The following is a 3444-nucleotide window of genomic DNA, read 5'->3' as shown; positions in this document are numbered from 1 at the left end:
TATATATAAAAGCAAATAAGTACAAAGTTGAAGAGCATTGAGGATCCAAAATGTCAAAATTACGGACTGTTTGGGCAATCTTTTTTTTTAATGATATATATATGACATAGTTTCATCGCTTCATCTTTGATATTTTGTTTACCTGTAACGTCATACATGTACATGTCAATCATAAAGGTTACATTGAAATTGACACACAATATACTGATATCATCATGGCAAGCCTTTCAAATACAACTTTGGGAGATCTGAAAACTCTTATTTTGACAGTATGCGAAACAATTTATCCGCTAAATAGATTTACTAAGATGGGGTATGAGTGCCAATGAGACAACTCTCCATCCGAATCACAATTAATAATGTTAATCGTTATAGGTCAAAGTATGGTCTTCAACACGGAGTCTTGCCTCACATCAAACAGCAAGCTATAAAGGGCCCGATATATTACTAGTGTTAAACCATTCAAACGGGAAAACCAACGGTATAATCTATATAAAAATTTAGAAACGAGAAACACGTGTGATACAAATCAACAAACGACAACTACTGAACATCAGATCCTGACTCACGACAAGACAATTGCAGAGGGTTTAAACGTTTTAATGGTACCTTTAACCTATCTGAAATAATAGTGTAACATCACAACATAGAATGACACACTATAAAATATCAATTGAAATGGCTTAACTCAATCAAAAGACTTAAAAACACAAGTGAACATACACTTAACGAATAAATTTGATCTATGGTACAATGTAAATACAAAATCTATAAAAGAAAATGAGGGATGAATAATTAAAGTAACAGTATAATATAGCTGTGAAATGTTAAACCATTTCAGAAAACAACATTAGTCTTGAACAAAAATCAGCCATATACAATAATATTATACACAGGTAAATGAAAATAATTGTGTTGTAATTTTCAGTATAAAAAGAGAAACGAAATATTTTACAATAATTTTGAGGTTTATAGTATAAAAAGAAGTAAAAATTGATAGTAATACCAAACAATTATTAAAGCTTGTACATAGACCAGATACAACCCTGAATACATAGTTTCCCCTTATAAAATCACAGGCCTTAGATACGATCATCTTAATTATCTATCTGGCGTATTAAATTATAATCCTGGTACCTTTGATAACTACTATCAATGCTAAATATGCTTTTCTGCGTATTGTAGTATACAATACAATCGAATACACTTAGTGAAAATGAAATTTATCACAATAGATGTACTGTATAAACGTAGCATTGAAAGATATAATTAGTTCAAAGCCAAACCATTAAATGGAGCTTCTAACTTAGTTTATTTGGAAGCAATGTAAGGCTTTTCTACCTCAGGAATAGATATCCGTAGCTGTATTTGGCAAAACATTTAGGAGATTGTGGTCATCAATGCTGTACAACTTCTTTTTTTATTTTGCCTTTTTAACTTTCATTGATTCGAGCGTCACTGATGGGTCTTTTGTAGATGAAACCGCGGCGCGCGTTCGGCGCAAATACATGACTTCAATCCTGATATCCATGATGACTTTCTTTACGTGACTAGAACTTTTGTTTTAGGTAACAAAAAATTCCTGCTAGGAGACAAGCCATGCCAAGCAGACTGTAGTGTATTTGGTATAATTAGCAATGCTTACTGGCAATCGTTCGGAACTCCAGTAGAATCAACAATCAAAAGTAAGTATCAGATTTCCAAATGTCATTATAATTCTTGTATGTGTGGCTTCCGAATGAAAATTTTCAATTCAATAAAACCTAAAAAGTATCATATTTTCAAATGCCATGATTATCCTGATTTATGTGCCTTCCAAACGAGGACAGTCATTCTAAGCGAACAAAGATAATGCAATTTGTAAAATGATTGACAGTTTCCTTTTATCATTTGTACATTATTTATACGAAAATTTTAAATCTGTATGTATGCGTACAACGGCTTCAAAACGTATTAAACACAAACATGTTATCAAATACCTTCTTTTGTTCTCACGTTTGAACAATCTATTAATTGTGAAATCAAAAATAAAGGTAACACTGCTGTTTGAACGTCATAAATCGATTGAGACAACAAAAACAATCCGGGCTACAAACTAAAACCGAGGGAAACACATCAACAATGGAAAACAACGAAACAACAGAAACACTGAAGTGGACAAAAACATTGTTGTTCTTTAAAATGGATTCTGTATGGTTAGGTAGATAATGCATTTCATAACATAGGCTAATACGTTTGTCATTTATGTCTTTATTTCAAACAACCCGCTATAAACAAAAGTTCAGAAGGATATAAAGATTTATAGACTTACTATAAAAAATATAGTATGCATATGTAAATTTGAACCCATAATCAAAAACTATTGTGAATTCAAAAATAAAGGTAACACTGCTTCTTCATTTTAATAAGATACATAAATGGCCAATAAGAAAAATGAAAAAGATATATGTACAATATTCTTAAAATATGAATTTTTCAAAAATAAACAACTATTGATGAAAAATAAAAGTATATTTCACATAGAATAAATCAAAATTAGTGCAAGTGCAATGAAAATTTATTTTTTATTTTCAGAATATAGAAACTTATGTGATTATTGTCAAAGAATAAAGGAGACATTCTGGCCTGACTGGGACGAATGTATTACGCATGGAAATACAAAAGAGGCAACTAAATGATTATTTTTGTAATTAGCTCTTTTATATATACATGTATGATATCATAATAACGTGGCATGTAAATATGAAATTGAATGTAGAAATATATTTTTACGCTTCAGGTCAGAAAATTAATGTTCGTTATAATTTCACTATGACATTTTAGATTATAAACATTTCGAAATAAACTTATATGCCTGAAATGGCCGTTTTTACATTGCTTTGGACAAAAAATCAAAAACAAAGTTTCATATTTACATTCACAAAGCATGGGAACTCAATCACTGTAATAAAAAGTAGTCCACCTTATCATACTTATCTACACATGCCATAGTGGATCAATCCTTTCTGTTCGACACACTGCCATCAAGCAAGTCATTTTATATGATTTCATGATGGGTTATATGCAACAGTGCTAGCTTGTGTAAAGACGGGATGTTTAGTTGGAGGTATAAGTCAGAAATCATAATTTGATTTTTGTATTTATCAAAAACATTACTAAAGAATAATTTGTCCTAAAACTTCAAAAAGAAAACGGTCAAAACATACATCAGCCTTTACAAATCATGCTGCGCAAAATTTGCTGTTGTTTTGCAAAAGAATGCAATAAATAAGTGTAAAGCATGTTTTCGTTTTTCAAGACGTGTGAGAGCAGCATATCTACCCGACTTTGAATAGAGCAGATGAATATTAAGGCATGTTTGATACAAAGCAGAAATGACTTATGAATGTCCATTGTTTAATTTGAAGTATTCGAAAGTCAAAACTATGACATAACAAGTTGTAT

At 30.7% G+C, this 3444-nt stretch overlaps 1 long non-coding RNA gene across 1 annotated transcript; it reads left to right on the top strand.

Annotated features, from left to right (window-relative positions):
- Window positions 1–1564: 1564 nt before the first annotated feature.
- Window positions 1565–2966, top strand: LOC143062980 (uncharacterized). Its single transcript, XR_012974899.1, has 2 exons — window positions 1565–1685; window positions 2575–2966. It is a non-coding gene; the product is annotated as an uncharacterized LOC143062980 (long non-coding RNA).
- Window positions 2967–3444: the final 478 nt, after the last annotated feature.

Source organism: Mytilus galloprovincialis, chromosome 2 (assembly GCF_965363235.1).
Source record: "Mytilus galloprovincialis chromosome 2, xbMytGall1.hap1.1, whole genome shotgun sequence".
In the NCBI taxonomy this organism is placed as follows: domain Eukaryota; kingdom Metazoa; phylum Mollusca; class Bivalvia; order Mytilida; family Mytilidae; genus Mytilus; species Mytilus galloprovincialis.
The sequence above is the reverse complement of the archived record's forward strand: the minus strand, read 5'-3'. Positions and strand labels throughout refer to the sequence as shown.